At 37.4% G+C, this 16,959-nt stretch overlaps 1 protein-coding gene across 2 annotated transcripts in view; it reads right to left on the bottom strand.

The window, feature by feature from the left end:
- Positions 1-16,959, bottom strand: part of LOC106169038 (FMRFamide receptor) — a 48,567-nt gene that overhangs the window by 13,370 nt on the left and 18,238 nt on the right. For both annotated transcript variants that reach the window (XM_087018025.1, XM_087018026.1), the window contains exon 3: positions 7,343-7,408. The gene's annotated coding sequence lies outside the window, so the exon portion shown is untranslated. The remainder of the gene's footprint in view (positions 1-7,342; positions 7,409-16,959) is intronic.

Here is a 16,959-nt window from a genome sequence, read left to right as displayed (position 1 = left end):
ATATTAAAATTTGCATTAGTATTTGGTTGCACTGGCATGATGCCTTAATTAACTATACTTGATGTTTCTTCTGACTCAAATTAACATGTATTATGCGATCAATGGACGATATTATAGAGAGATAATTGAGCAAACGGTTGCAATTTGGCGTCTTATTTCTGATGTTAAACATAAAACGCTTTAGTAAAATCAATTTTGAGTGCAACTGAGGTCCGGAATCCAGATGAACGACAGGTATTTCCTGAAGTGAGAAACCTTATGATGAGAGTTATTAACAAAATGACACATTGAGATGACCAAAAAAAAAAAGACGAGAAAACGCCATGAAGCCGCACGAAAGTGACAGTTCGTCACAATCCCATCATGTCATTTCAGAACAAGTCATACGCTCGAAGCAGACGATGTTAATGCCGGTAACTTAAGTAGATGGGTTAGACGGTGAAGCAATCTTTACATGATATTCTTTTCACCGAGTGAACTTGTCCACGCATTTCTGCCAATATGGAGACTTTGGTTGAGAATGTTTGTCATGTTAAATGATATTTGTTGTCTGCAACACCTTCATGTACCAGATAACTGAATCAGTCATTTGATACATGGTTTGTGGATCGACCCCGGTGAACTTTGCACGGACAACGTCTCCCTTGTAACACGATTTACGCCCCAATTTTCGTAGAAAAAACATGAAACACCATTTCAATATTTACCACATTTACCTTGCTTCAACTCTCACGTGTCATCGCCGGTGCTACTCATTTGGACATCTTTCCGTCAAACCAGAGCAGACGAACACAACCTCTGCACTGGCAGGAGCAGTGAGTCTACGTAGACAAAATATAAACTCCCAGAAAACGCCACCTGAATTTCTAAAAATTCTAATCATGTTAAACAGACACTTACGTAATTATCCCCAGACTTCGATTACAATTTTTTATTGCGCCATAACACAAATCCATTTTCTTTAAAAGCATTTGGACCTATCCAGGCGGTTCAAATTTTATTTGGTCAAATTACAGTTGGCAGAATACCTGAAATTTCCCATAACGAAGTTGGTGTCGCTCCTAGATTGTCTGGAGGTTGTCGGGGCATCTGTGTTAAGAGCGAAATTCTAGTTGGTGCCAAAACCCCATTGGTAATCATCGATATAAACCTGATCCCCGTCAAATAAAGGGATATTCTGAAACCAGCTGCATCTTTTTTGCTAGAGAGCACAATAGGAATAATTTAATTCTAAACATGCCCATCCACGCGGAACACTTGCAATTGCATATTACTTGCAGAATCAAGGGGTTGAGAAGCCACCGCTGCCACCAAGATCCTCAAATATGAACCCCATACAGAATCTGTGGCCAATCACAACTCGCCACATCAACGGTTTACTGGTCCTTAGACACATCTGTAGCAACTCAGATAAACTATAGCACTAATGCCAGGAATACCGACTCGGATAAAATATCAATGTAACCTATCAGAAGAAGTCCCCTTGAGAGCACTGGCAGCAGCACCAAGAGGTAACACGCTGCAGACTATTTCTAAACGTTGATATGAATGTCTTATGCGTCGTGTATAAATCTTAAACTGATGATAATTTCGAAAATATTAACATCTAAACAATGCATTTAATGGCCGCTTTTAATTTAAAAATGTATTTCTGTAATGCTCCATTGATGAATTCAATAAAAGAACTGGCGTCAAAAAGACACTGAAACGATTGTTAAAAAGTATTAAAACACCAATGAAATGGTACTTTACTCAGAAAATTAAATAAGCCGAAGAACTTTTTTTTTTTGAAAAAAACATCAAATGTCTACTTTTATTTCAATGTTTCCCTATTATGCCACCTCCTGTACATTACCTCAATGTCAAATAATAATGACTAAAATTACAATTACGATTTGATAATAATAATTGGGAGAGAAACCCAAGGAAAGTAAATTATTTTCTTTTCACACTATCGTCTATTTGGCTTTGAGTTCTGTTAAGCAGGCACTGACTTCAATTAAACGTTTGTTTACAACTTGCAAGATTGCCGTGTGTGACGAATGCATTCCACTTCTGCATGGTGTGTGTGTTTGTGTGTGTAAAAAGAGAAGGAATTATTTTCCCCAGGTGTTGAGTGGGATTCGTCAAAAAAAGTTCATTTCAAGGGATTCTTTCTGCAGTAATGAAAAGAGCCAGAATCGATAGATAATCAAACGGATACATCTGGGCCTGGGAGAGAAATAGTGAGTTCAAATTAACCCATGCTGCATGAGTGTAAACAGAGAACTGGAGGTTATTTACTTGTTTTACGAATGCAACGTGAACACAACTTTTATAAGATCAAGGCTTTGGGCACACTATACACGCTGGGACACACTTGGACACTCATACTAGTATAATGGGAGCTCACACAAGCCTTTGATCCAGTATACACATGTTATACCAGTATAATGGGTGTTCATCCAGGCCTTGGGTCCAGTATACATCTATTCTTTCTATACCAGTATAATGGGCGTTCATCCAGCCTTGGGTCCAGTATATACATGTTCTTTCTATACCAATATAATGGGAGTTCACCCAGGCCTTGTTTCCTTCTACGTCAGTATGATGACATATTTCATCTAATTCTATATGAATGTGTATAAGGAGCAACGTTCAATAGACCGACGGATAAGTTTGATTGATGGAGGCAAGAGTTCAATATCAAGACAGCGCCAAAAGTTCAAAAGTTGCTTGTATTGTCAAAGAGCAGCACCATAATATGAATGTCGGTCAAACGTACAACATTTGAAGGCACAACATGACTGCATATATAAATGTGCGAAGACAGAACGGTCAAACAAGCTAGGCTTGCTCAAACTTCGCTCAAACTTTTTCCAGGCTGTGATTAATCGCCCCTCCTGTAACATGAGTCGACAGAACTTTGTTCTCTTTATGAACTGATACACCATGTTGACGTGCACTTACTTTATATTCGATATGAAATATTGTCGACCATTCATCAAAAGACAATAAACCAACTTCGCATTTAAACAATAATAATCGATACCAATCTAAAAGCTTTTTTAAGTATCAACATTCGGCTATTATACAAGGGTCTACCATTTAAGGTGTGCATTACCCTAAAAAGCTCAATCAACAACGAACGCCGAAATGATATTTTCAGGAAAGAGTGGCACTTACCAAACAAGAGATCTCTTGGGAATTGGGATACACTTAATGCTGACAGTAAAGTTAAATTGTACTCGGCGCTAAAAATTCCTTTAGGGCAAAAACATGAACTGTTTAGGAGACAGTATGCGACTTCCATTACTCATGGCTTATACATTTAATCCGAGACCCAGCTTTTTTAGAACACGTCTCTTGCTTTATTTTTATATCGTTAAAGATGGCCAAAAGGACCAAGTGCTTGTTTAATTGAACCAGATAATTGCTATGCGATTACACGCGGAAGACATCTCAGTAAACCAGGTCCCGAGCTAGTTTGTGCATTTAGCCTACGCTGTACCTTTCCCCGTATCAGATTCTAGTTAAATATCGTTGCAGTCTGTGTCTCATAATATCAATACCGATACACAATGAGGACATTTCACATCCCAAAGGGCATACGTGAGTAAGTTCGTCAACATGCAAAATAAAAAAAGCTAAGAAGCATCGGGACAAGATATTGTATCAATTAGATGCATTGAACAAATTCACTTTCGATTACGCTCCCTGGATGTGCATCTCCCAATTGAACTATTGAATTTTCCAGATTTTCTTCCATCACTTTTAAAATCACAATGCTTGTCATATACAGCTGGTGATATAGACATAACACATTGAGGTTATGTTTGAGTTATTTAATTTAAACACAAAACCGCCCAAATACCTCTCAGATGCAGTACAGCAGTTCATTCTAAACAATGAAACCAAATCGTTTATCCAATAGTTGCAGTAATAAACTTTTCTTCCCAACCGAGCAAATCGCATCACTACACTTTGCCACAAAACAAAAAACTTGATATGCTGTCTAGCTGAAACTCATCTATAAAATCAATAAAACTGACACGAGATTGGCTTATCTTACAATTTTTTCTTGTCTTAAATCTCTCCAATTATTGTAAACTTTTATAATCTAAAAATAAGCAAGCTGCATCACAAATAGACAGGAGATAAGTAGAGTGAAACCATTTCTCTTTGATTTGACATATCTTTATTTGGAAAAGGTTGCTAATCTCCTGCCGAGTTGATAAAAAAAGAATTCGAGAATGACGTGCAGAGTGTAGCCTTATTGATATTGACTGCATGACTCTGTTGGTAAATTACTCGCCTCAGGAACAGGAAGGCGTGGGTTTTAGCAAAGATCACGGATGGAAATGACACCTGTCATTCTTTCCCTGGTATCCAAAACCGGTGCGTCTTGATTTAGTACATCGGTGTTTAATACAGTTTTGTTTTCACGGCGCATGGTCTCGAGTTGTCATTTATTCACGTGGAACCGATTTGCTAATATTTTGCCACAATTTGTCATTCTATGAAAAGATATAATAAATATACAACGAGACTATACAACATCTATAACGTCCACGTGAGCAGTTACTGATGAGATAGCTTCTTAACAAATCGAGTCTCGTCAGAAAACAGCTATCTGGTGTCTCTTTGCCTGACACAGAGTTTGTGACCAGCAGGAATGTGAGAGGAAAAAACTGATTATTTGGTAAACAAGCAGCCACTCTCTATAAACACGGATTGCAATTCTTCATTTTAAACATTATGTTTAACGAACAGAGCAGCTACGTTTTCAGGAGGTTGAAAGGGAGAGGGTGACAGCTTCACAGTTTATGCGATTTTTGAGCATATAAACAACGACATAAAGTTTCCCTAGGGTCAGTTATGAATTTTAACCACTTACCAAATAAAAGCTAAGAGCATTTTGCTTTTAAAAAAAGGAGAGAAAAAAGGTTATCCTGATTCGTTTTTAGATCTTTGATAGCTATTTAATGCATACATATCGGCTACTCGTTACACGCGTGTATCCTTGGATATTTTGAGAAAATTCCAGTGTGGTTAGAAGAAATTGTACCCATTATCAAATTAAGTTTGTTTTTCAACACTTACCACATTCACAATTGGGAGCAATGTTGTCTTTTCTCAAAACATCCAGAAGTTAGGAGTGAACACTTGTTAACCACCAGGATTATCATAACGATAACTAGGATTTTGAAAACACTTTAGGAACAAACTTTGATAATGGACTCTGGTTCTGATGGCAGCGTTTGAAATCAATATGACTGGCTTTTCTCAAAACACACAAAGAAACACTCTGGTTACCAGTCAGGTACGAATTATAGGAGTAATAAGGATGGGGAAACCACTGAGAAACATCATTATCAGACCATGCATGCTTTCGATACCAAAATCATAATGTTGGGTAACCTGACTTAAATGTGCAAATGAATAAGTACCATTTCTTCAAAATTAATGTCGGTAAGTAATGCAAATTCTTGATACTGTCGGGTTTGCCTTGCAGAAAAATATAGCACCAGACTTGTATACAGGGGCAGAATAATCTTTCTGAGCTGATATCACCCAGACGATTGTGGAGCGCGATTCCAAGAAATAGTTATTGCTTTTTCAACGCACACTGAATTTCACATTAAGAAGATCTAATCTTACGATGCCTAGATCTACATGTATGCAAAAAACGGCTTCTTTTCAGAGAATCGCGTGCTATCTTCCTAACATCCTCTTTATAATAAACCTCTGGCAAGTAGTTTAGCTGATAACAAAGACCATCAAAAATAAGGCAACTGGTATCAGATATTGTCATTAATACATCATAGCTATGCGCATTTGTCATATCAACATTTATGATAGCTGCTCTGACATCGTTGATGAGTATGCTTGTTAAACCCAAGTGCTGTTATTGAATCAGTATTGTTAAATGCAATTAGCGGCGACCGACACTCCAAGCTAACATATGATGGTACAGTCATTGTCGGAAGTGTAGAGTGCTATCATCTATCACCAGGTGGGTTCTTTATAATGAAAGTTAATCGTAGTCTATTTACCATGATTTTGGAACCAGGGAGCCCCGCCCACGCAACAATTATAGGTATGTGTATTTCGAGCCGTTGACAACATTAGTAGGCCCGTAGCAAACAATTGCAAAAGGGAGGGTTCTTTTTCTGAAAATTGGACCTTTTTATCATGAAATCTTAGTTTACCTAGATCAAATTTACCCAGAGTGGACCTTTCCCCAGCAAAAAGGGAAATGGTTATTGTTTTTTCAACGCACACCGAATTTCACATTATGAATATTTAATCTTAAGATGGCTCCATCTGCATGTATGCACAAACGGTCCGATAACTTCAGATATTCAGAATTTCAGATAACTTCTGAGAATCGCGTGAAAGAACCCCCCTGGTTACGGGCCTGGTTGGTAACGTAATACAGTCGAATAAGGCAATACATTTAAGGCATTTAATAATGTCGAGATCGTTGATGTTGATTGACACTGTAATGGGAGTTTCATCCGCAGAAAAGCGATATCATCGACATGGTAAGCTATTTAAGCGGCAGTGCGCTTTACAAATAAACGCTTGCTTAATCCGCAAAACCGTGCAAGCTTGACATTGTCATCGCGTTTGTTTTAATCTGAAATATTCAAAAGCATCACTGTCCCCATTGACAGGGACTACCTAATAGTGGCCATGCAAATGCATCTAATTGGTCGCAAACTGCATAAGAACTTATAGCAATCATGTTAGTGCTGAAATAATATCAATTGCCCAGTACTGTAATTTTATTTCATCAAATAAGGAAATGATTGACTCCGTTGTCACGATATGTGATGCACCCACATTAACCGCACTGTCTTTAATCTTATCAGCGGCAGTTGATGCTCTGTCATGGAGAAACGCCGTGCCATGACGCCCATTCATACTGCAAGGTTTAATTTGATCATTTTGGTGACAGAAATTAATTACTAAAGCAGATAATGAACGATGGCATGATAACTTGGGTTACTTTAAGATATTATAGCAAAAAAGATTTATGCACGTTATGAAAACCCGTCGATGGAATGTGAAGCATGATTAATAGTGGTTCAAATGTTAACTATTTTCGGTAAATAATAATGAAGCGATTGGAGTATAACGTATTTTTCTTTTTTCCTTTTATTATTTTTGTGAAGATGTTTATTATAAGGTGATGTAAGCTCTTTTTTGTAAAATATATTCAATCATTCTGCAAGATAAATGACTAGCAGTCTATTAACGCGGTTTATGGTATATTCTGTTTTAGATACAATTTCAAATATCGGCACACGTCCCTTTAAAACCATCATTAATAAATGAAACGACTACTTTTACTTACTTGTAGGTTCTTCACTTCGCCACATCCACGTCTTCAATGCATTCCTCTGATTCTTCAAGGGGAATTCTGGAATGCAGGATTAAAATCTGATAGCAATCACGTAAATGACAGCTTCTTAACTTTCTAAGACTCAGATAAACGTATGCCAACGTCAGGAAGTTATCTAAACCCAGAAGATACAATAGTCAAAATAGATTTCTCTGCGGGTTGTCGCATTTCCTTCTAGCCAATGATTTAACCATGTTGAAAGCCAAGTTAATGGCCTACAGGGTGGTACAAAAGTTTCTGTAAAGAGAGAAAGAAGGGAGGCAAGTCGTAGGCGGTATGCTAACAGAATACGTATTTTTTTAACAAGTCTTTATGTAAAACTGTTTTTTTTTCTCCTCTGGGGCTGATTCCCTGCAGCTGTCACTCATTGATAGTGCCTTACAAGTTGTCTTCGCAAAATTTACAAGTGTACTTGAAATGAAAGTTGCAGCGAACCTAGATATTAGCTGACAAACACTCGAAAAATTGTCCCCAGATTCCTTCTGTGCCCAATTTCTCTGAAGCAATTTCTAAGATATTAATACTGGTAAAAGTGGGGTGGTTCTAAGGCTATTCAATACTCAGGCCACGTCTAAATTTGATGTATCCCTTGGGGCAAGGAGAAAAATACTTATGTGTTTCGTTGTTAAAGATCCTCATACTTTAACACCATGGAGTGCGTAAACCCATTGACATATGAGAAGTTAATATTCGCTATATGTGGGCAGTTACTCTCTGCTCTAATATCAGTCATTTAGATCAGAAGTAATGCACTAGGGATAACATATTAACTGCTGTAAATGGTTTTTCTCATTTTATTTCCAGTTGCATACTTTATTTATGCAGTTACATAGCGTGCCATGAACGCTTATAGGTACTTAAGTTTATTGCAAACTGGTGAACTTTTCACATTAAATGAGTTATTTCACCACCGCAGAGAAGAAACTCCCAAGTGTTCAAACCAAACGAAACCGATTCCATTTCGTCAATACAGTTTCTGATCTAGATGTATATTGGAGTACAAAACAAATTTAATGCAAAGTTGTCTTTCGTAAGCTCAGATCTAATAACAAGAACTGCGTAATTCGAATTTCTTTGGTGCAATGCTTTGAGACAAATATTCGCCCATTTTGTCTTTTTCACTGCTGTCCATTTAATCTGCGTGTGATAGAAATTCTATGCATGTGGCGTGCCTACGGGGCCCTGACACGGAGTCAGGGGCGGACGGAGGCCGTCTTCTGGGTCTTCCGGAAAACGGTCAGATTTTAAAGTTTACATTGACGGGTATCTATTTTTTTCTGTCGGAAGACGGTAAAAAATGGGTGGATCAACAAAGATTATTTGGAAGACTGTCAGAAAATATCTCTGGATCCGCCCCCCCCCCCCCCAATCCACGGAGAAAGAAATCACAAAAATTCAAAGATATCAATATCTTTGGATAGAACAAAGAAAGAGATGTGGTGGAAAATAATGCTTTGAATCCTTAGCATCTCTAAAAGGTCATAAAGAGGCAAACGACCACAAGCATCGCTAGATATTCTATCTCGCTTTTGAAATCTTTCATGTATTCCTTCAGGTGTCAGGAAGGAAGGAGGAGGTCGTCGGTTGAATCAGTGGGCTCTCTCCCTGTGAAGTCTTATAACGACAGGTAATCACGGTGAAAAAAGGAAAGGAGGGAAAGTAAAGGAATATAAATCAATGAACAGAAAACAGAAGCAGAATAATCTAGAAATGGTACATGTAGATATCGACAAGAAAACAAAACAAAACAATATATATATATATATATATATATATATATATATATATATATATATATATATATATCGGAGAATAAAGTCAATACACCATGAAAAAGTGCTCCGAAACGGCCGTAGGGCATTTTTTAATAAAATGGAGAGATAAGTCTCATTTATTCGTATCCTTGATTTTATATATATATATATATATATATATATATATATATATATATATATATATATATATATATACGCTTTACTCTTTCCCTGAACCCAGTCAATGGAGATTCAGTTAGTGTCATTAATATTTATTCTATTATTTTATCCGAGTGTGGATCTTCTGTGTCAATACTGAAAGAACGTATCACTTTGTAACGACCAATAGGCGGCCTTTGCTTGGTGACTGTTCTGCGCATGCGCAGCTCCTCTGCTTATTCGGTCACACCTGAGATTTTTGAGTAGAAACGACAGAGCTTTCCAGTAGCAAGTGCAGCCGCTGGCGTCTTTTATCAGGCCCGTAGCCAGAAATTTCATTGGGGGGGGGGTCGTTTTCATGAAAAAGTGGACTTTTTACCATAAAATTCTAAAATTCTCAAGTATATACATCAATTTTTACCCAGAGTGGACCTTTTCCCAGCAAAACGGGTTGTTCTTTCGAACACTCGACCCCCCCCCCCGGCCTACGGGCCTGTTTATATTTGAGGAACCAAATTCAAAGAAACAAACGAATGCTGACAGACATTCGTAATATTCTAAAGTTTTACACCTTGATGTGGAAAAACAAAAGAAAAACGCCAACTTCAAGATTTGTTGCGTGGAGTTGTCTGCCGTTATTAACTTCACGCTCCCGGCACCAAAGGCACGTTTTAACACGCATTTCTGAACATTTTTATCAGGAGATCTCCGGCAGTTTCCCAATAAAAAATCGCATATTATGTCCTTATCTGGTTTTAACAGCTATGACTGGTATATTATAATCTGCCTTTTGCATTCACTCTAGCTACACGACAGATAACACTTATTGTTTTTTCTTGGGAAACACTTTTAATTAATCACTTCTATCTTTACGTAACGGCACGGCGTGAAAGCATTTTTTAATCAGTAAAACGTTCATAAGCTTGGTTGTTGAATCATATGATTATCACAATATACACAAGCTGGAATTTTCCCTAGCAGTCAGCACGCGGCAGACATGGACAGGGGTCCTCGTCAGACTAATTCCAGTAGATGTTGTCACCCGCTGTCGGCTATGTGGTAAGGCCCTTGGCCTCATCATGCATAAAGCTTTTATAAGTTTTTCTTTATCTATCTTTCTTGTTTTTATTCATGTACAGGTTTTATATGCCTGCTTACTTCCTCACAATCACTGTATAATCAGTGTTGTTAAGTTAACAGAGACACGGATGTTGGCTGACAACCAAGCACCAAATATAACTCACGTTTCCAATTAGTCGTGCTGTTCTAACATCACCAAGTTCTGGGAGATACGTGTCATATTGGTTTACTAATTCAAAGAAAATTTCAGCTGCGGAAACAATTAGATTCCTGGAAAATTGATTCTAACATTTCTTGCTTAATTTACATATGAACTGATGACAACCAATGTCCTTTGTTTTTATGGAATTTTTTTCACAATAAAATTAGTCTAAAACGGCGGCTTTCATTTTCTGCACCGACGTCAAGCACTACCCACAAAGATACATCAAAAGAACAAGTGCATATTTCAAAAGCAATAAGAGTTAAAGATCGTCATTATCTCACTGATGAGAAACTTATTAACGTAGTAATTTGTCATCCTCTGGATATTACAAAACACTGTCATGTGGGTGCATTGTTATCTTTGGCAAATGAGCCTCCAGATAATCAAGAAACATAATTAAAGAAAAACACAATCGAGTGAATTTCTGATTTAAGAATTCGCTCCCTTGTGGGAAATATACAGTGTCGCTGAGCAATAACGCATAATAAAACGTAACCCAAATTAATTCTGTGATGAATAGATGGAATAATCATAATAAAGACAAATGCATGATTTCGATTTTTCAATTATGCTTTACGAAAAGTTAATTATGATAATTGAATATAAACATGCGTTCCGTGCGACCAGTATTATATCGATAACGTAACAAAAACAAATGGGAAAATTGCACAGAAGTGAGAGAAGATGGCCAGGCATAAACACGTTTATAGCACCATAACATAGAACGTTTTATTGACTTAACAATGCACTGTCATCCGAGGCGCCCATCACAACACAGAAAACATAAAAATGCAATAGTGATGATACAATGGTAAATATTTATAAACATGGAGAAGCATTTCCCGGTGTTTTAAGGTAGGTTCTCTTTCCGTAGATATATTGCCGTGCAAAAATTGATCATATAATATAATATAAACTAATAGACAACAACAGTCACATAATATTTCCCTTAGGTGACATGCAATTACACGGTCCGGTGGCACTCTTATACGATATTTTTTTCAAAAATAAGAAAACCAAATATTCAACAGTGTTATTATTGCGCAATTTGTTTATTACAACCTTTCAAATAAACTTTAAAATGAGTGCAAATGCGTTGCAGATATCAACTACAAAACCACTCGTTCAGTTGAGTTTTGTGTTGCTGCACTCAGATTACGCCCATGTCGCTGTTGGCAAGCCGAGATAATGATCTGCTTCAGCCATAAAAATTAAGAACGCCGTGAAAACGTTTAAAATATTTAAAGCCGATTATAGAACGATCACAAGGCAACGCATCACTTCGTTCAGTAGGATTATTCCACATTAAAAACGTGCTGAAAATGATAGAAATTGGTAAATTCCTTCGCAAATAGATGTGATCTGGAGTAATAGAGCCAAAAAGCCATCCTCAAACAATTTACTAAATTGATATGCAAAACAGTTGACTTGCGTCACTGATCAGTTTTGTGTACGCTGTATGGGCACTATAAAAAGAAAGGCGGCACAAAACGAGATAATGGAGAAATTCTATCTTCCTTGATGAATCTCTACTAATACGATGACATCATTAGGTTTAATTTCCGGTAGTCTGGTGAGTGCTACAACCTCTCCATTACTGAATATGGCCCAGGGGAACAGTTCCCTTTTCTAAGTCAAAATGGCGGATATACGCCACCACCCCACCCCTACCACCTCTGAAGCCTAACCAGCTCATTATTTTAAGGACTGATCATTATCATACGGAAGAAAAGTACACACACTACACACACTCAAACACACAACACAGACGACACACACATACACACACACGACACACACACACACACACACATACATATACACACAACACAGACGACACACACATACACACACACGACACACACTCACACACACATACACACACAACACAGACGACACACACACTCATACGTCACACACATACACACACACACACACACACACACACACAAGACACACAGACAAACCCACACACTCATACATACACAAAGCGATCAATTTGCTGGAAAATCTATCTGATATTTTAGTATGCATCACAGGACAAGTAAATTTTATTGATAAATGTTTGAAACATTGCCTTTAAGAGAATACATGTGGGTGCGAAAACTCCGTTATTGAAATGTAATCCAATACTTTCCAAACACTCTGTAACATGATGGAGACCGACACTTTAAATCAACACGCCGGTAATCGATCAGACAGTAGCTATTCGACACCTGTGTCCTTAAATGTCAACAAAAACGGCAATTATGTTTCGGTGAAATTATCTCTTTAACTGCATGTCATTTAAATAGCACACAGCCACTCTGGGCCGCTGTCTCTCCTCTTTCAGTGAATTTTCATTGTATTACAACACTTTCTGAATCCTCTGTAACACGCATGATTAGCGGTGTAAATCCACTCTGTTAACAACTAATGAGTCATGAGTTATTTGATCTCATTTTTTTTCACTTGTCTGTATCAGTTTCTCATATTTTTACTGCTAGCACACACTCAAATGCCATTCACTGGTGAAGCCGCGATCTCCCAGCCCCGTCAAACTATTAGAAATTCAATAAGGACAACATCTCCTAGTTACACAGAAGAACAAGCTGAAATTAATATTACACTGAGTAAATCGGAATTGGTAATGTGAGTAACATAAACTCAGGTAGATCTATAATTATGATTAAAAGTTTTTTCTTGATTACGTGTCCTTTATATTATTGCAGAACAACACTAAACGCTGATACATGGGGAGCTGGAGGGGAACAAAAAGGCCACGCCCCCCCTTTTTTACCCAGACAACAAATTCAGCATCCATTTTCTACAAAATAAAATTTAAAAAGGGTCTGCTCTGAGACCCAAAAAGAATTTGTGAATGCCCTAAATTTCCCCATACTTTTTAAATAGTTGCACCACGAAAAGTTAACAAGACGGCAAAGTTGTCAAATGCAAATACTTAGAAGCAAAAAATAATTTGCAAAATATGTTATTTTGTCAATTTGATGCAATATTACAAAATTCTTCTCAACATTGTCACCATCAATTTTCATTATGTATAATAGTTAACATGGACAATCAGATAATGTTAATAACATAGTGCTTTATGTCTTCAAAGCCATACATTGAAAATGTCAAAGTGCTCTGTTCTGTCGATCACCAATTTATTTATGAAATGTTCATGTAAGGCAGACATAGTTATTGGATACGGAAACCTCGAGTCATTACCTTTGCTTAGAGCTATACATTGTGAGCGTGTACCAGCTTAGAACACCGTCGACTGAAGACAAAAAGACTGAACACTGTGCCACTCTGCTAAATAACTGAGATCTATCAGTTATCTAAAGCGTTTTATCTTGCAAGATTCTAGAATCATAATTTCCTGTCTGAGACGTATGAAGTCCATAATTTTTGTCTGTCATTGTGCTTTTGATAAGCCATTAATTAAATGCCCATCGTAAACCAGATCGGAACATTTGCTAGTTGTCTCTCAGGAGAGCGTTGATGAATGTTCCAGAGTGACACAGGCGATTTTCCTTTTTGAATTTAAAATTGCAATCGGAACATTAATCATTCTGGACAATGTCTCAAAGCTTCAACAGTCACAACTCATCCAGATTGCTACGACATATATCTACTGGAACGCTCAATCACTTGTCATTGAAAGTTTTAAATACCGGTATGATGACAATGTGAGGTTTAAAAGGTAATTAGTAAATGATCTTATTGGAATTCTGCCAGTCAGAATCTCTGTTCTGATATCAGTCAATAGGAGAACCAATTTATCTTCGGTAATAAGTAATAAGATGTTACTTGGCAATTGCGCTTTCTTAAAGATTCTTCAGCACGCACCTGCTTTTGGTGCATATGACTGCAAATCCTTTTATACACTTCCGAAGAAAGTCTTGAAGCACTAGTTTGGCTCTATTGTTTTAGACATAAAAGTAAGCATCTATAAGCAACTGCTGCACGGTGAGTAACGGGCGATACATGTCAGTTATTTCTATATTAGTCAGGTAATCATTCTAATCTTCACAAAATCGTTCTTCATTATATAAAGCAACCAGCTTTTGTCTCTATTTTTATATAAAACACGCACTATTTTCTATTTACGTGGATGACTGCACTTCACTTGGATCAAGGAGGAGAAAAGATTCCGGTCTAAGGTTTATATTAACTCTAAGTCTAAATTTAGACTTAGAGTTAATTTAAACCTTAAAATTTAGACTTAGTATCGGTCTAACGTTTAGACTAACTCTCGGTCTAAAGTTTAGACTTGCTCTCCATCTTAAGTTTAGCCTAGTTCTCGATCTTAAGTTTAGACTTAGCCTCGGTCTAAAGTTTAGACTGCATCTAGGTCTAAAATTTATACTAGCTCTCGATCTAAAGTTTAGAAAAAGTTTCAGTCAAAACTTTAGACTTGCTCTTAAACTAACAAAATACGTACATGCAGCTGCTTTCTGATATTCCTCATGGTCTGCACGCAGCACCTTAACGAAAGTTAGTTTCCATCACGATGTATATCAAAACTGACAAGAAGCACGTCGCCTGTTTTAATAACGTGAGTTAACGACATTCAGCCTGAAGTGAAACACTGGATGGGCAGAGAATCTATATATATATATGTATTATATCATATGCAAATGAAAGCTAAGAGCTAACACATTTTTGTCTTCAAAAAAATCTGTTAACGCTTTGATCCGTGTGGTCTGAAACCTTTGTATGTAATTCCTTACGTAATACTTCCTTCATCAAAGCCATGAATGCACCTCGTTACATGTGGGTCAAGTTTTTGATGTAATTCAACCACTTGTGTTCTACTAATGAACACGATTACATTCACCGACGGTGCATTTGTACTTTTATAAATACTACATTATTATGTAAGAACCAACATCAAATCTAACAAAGAACCAATCTGCAGCATTTGACTACCTACGAATGAACAGAATCAAATCCAGAGGAACTGTGCGACTGGCAGCTTGGCTGGTGGATGAAAATGAAAGTGAACCTCATTTTTTAAGTTCAAGAGGCGATGTATGGTTTTATACCTTATCCTAAGCGTTCTTACGTAAAATGAAAGTCCAAGGTGCTGTCGCTATCTATGAACTAAAAAAAAACTCTTGTTCTTCGCTTTGTTTCGTCTTATTTCACAAAGCTTTTGTCTCATGGCCTCAAACACCTGACCCATAATAAAGTCAACATACCCAGGGGCGGATTTAGGCCGGAAGACGGTCAGATTTTCAAGTTTACATTGACGGTTATCTATTTTTTTCTGTCGGAAGACGGTCAAAAAATGGAGGATGGATCAACAAATATAATATGGAAGACTGTCAGAAAATATCTCTGGATCTGCCCCTGGATGAACCGAATTCGTCACTCATTCAGCCATAAAATAGCTCTGAAACTGCACCTTCTTCAAAGCTTTGGTCATTAATTGACCTGTTTATCTGACCCACTTATCTGCCCCAGTTATATACAGCACACAAAGAAAATATCCGTTCAAATATCACTTTTTCGGGTAATATGAAACAATTTCCTTTTGTATTTCTCTTAGTCATATTATTTGAAATTGGTGGCATGTGGTCGGCTTTTGCAGCAAAATTTTGACTTCTAATGCATTCTTTAATAAATTTCATCATACTGTTTTTCTTTTTAACACGATCTTATTACTCATCAGATTTGCATATTTTCACAAGATTCACCTGGTTCAAACATCAAAGATGAATATCCTTATCCTCTCAAGGAGAACTTACCGTGTCTGCCACGCCGCTCAGAGGATGCTTTAGCTGTACGTACGAGACGCTGTTTTCCCACTGGGTCTCACAACTACAACTGAAACTTCGATTCCAGTTTATCTAGCATGACTTCCAGAATAACGAATTACTGACTTCACATAACCGTAAGCTAAAAAGAAATGCTATTACTTTCCCCCGGCTTCAAGTCTTCAGAGAGTCGACTTAACATTGCCTCTGTCGATGTGTAACTCAATAAGTAATGTCCATTATGATATTAATGGGTCGTAGTTTTTATTCGATCAATTTATAAAGGGATGTGTTATGCCTAATTTCATTTTGATTACAGTTATTTTGAAGCAGGTCTATAGATGTACGTACAAGTCAAAGGAAAATAACGCTGAGGAAATTGCCGCCACCGAGTAATTTGTTTTTGATTATGTAATTTAGTAACAGGTCAGGCGCACAGAGCATTTGTACTTTTCGAGTTTAACGCCCTGAGTTGCGCACGCATGTACTGCACGAAAGCAAGCACACGCATACCAACATTCACACGCACGCGCATTCGCACTCCCTTAAGCCTAGGTCCCAACTGCGTTTTGGGCGCACGGTTTTTAGGTTCCTTGCGTCCGGCTAGGACGTAGCTCGATCGCA

This window comes from Lingula anatina, chromosome 7 (genome assembly GCF_051362555.1).
Source record: "Lingula anatina isolate TDL-2025a chromosome 7, LinAna3.0, whole genome shotgun sequence".
Taxonomy (NCBI): domain Eukaryota; kingdom Metazoa; phylum Brachiopoda; class Lingulata; order Lingulida; family Lingulidae; genus Lingula; species Lingula anatina.
Note: the sequence above shows the minus strand (reverse complement) of the source record. Positions and strands in the feature narration are given on the sequence as shown.